This window comes from Sardina pilchardus, chromosome 1 (assembly GCF_963854185.1).
Source record: "Sardina pilchardus chromosome 1, fSarPil1.1, whole genome shotgun sequence".
NCBI classification, from domain to species: Eukaryota; Metazoa; Chordata; class Actinopteri; order Clupeiformes; family Clupeidae; genus Sardina; species Sardina pilchardus.
Window position 1 is genome coordinate 25662976 of NC_084994.1, and position 404 is coordinate 25663379.

General features: G+C 37.4%; 1 protein-coding gene across 1 annotated transcript in view; it reads right to left on the reverse strand.

Annotated features, from left to right (window-relative positions):
* Nucleotides 1-297: 297 nt before the first annotated feature.
* Nucleotides 298-404, reverse strand: part of LOC134086893 (stonustoxin subunit beta-like) — a gene marked incomplete at its 5' end in the record, with an annotated part of 23293 nt that continues 23186 nt past the window's right edge. The window contains one exon of the mRNA XM_062540086.1: nt 298-404. This exon is cut by the window's right edge and continues 706 nt beyond it.

The following is a 404-nucleotide window of genomic DNA, read 5'->3' on the forward strand; positions in this document are numbered from 1 at the left end:
AGCACATACACACCAAGAGTAGATTGGCAGCCCTGGATCCAGTGTCTGGATACATTTGGGGGTTAGGTGGTCAAGGCCCCCTCCTCCGTGGATGTGGGAGATCACTATTCAATTATTAAAATGCTCTTTTATTTACATTCCGTTCCCCTTTTTAATGTATGCATATCAAATCAAATACACTTGAACCAATTGCTCAAATATAAAACAATCATAACATTCAGATTACTCAAATAAAACATCTCTCTCAGTCATATCAGAATGTGGAAATAATGGTGGATTAACACTCCCAGCCCATCCACTCTCACTCCATCTTCATTTGTTTAATCTTCAGAAAGCATAATGTACAAGGATAAAAAAAAAATGTGTGCGAAAAAATGTGTGCGAATATGTACGAAATTCAACAG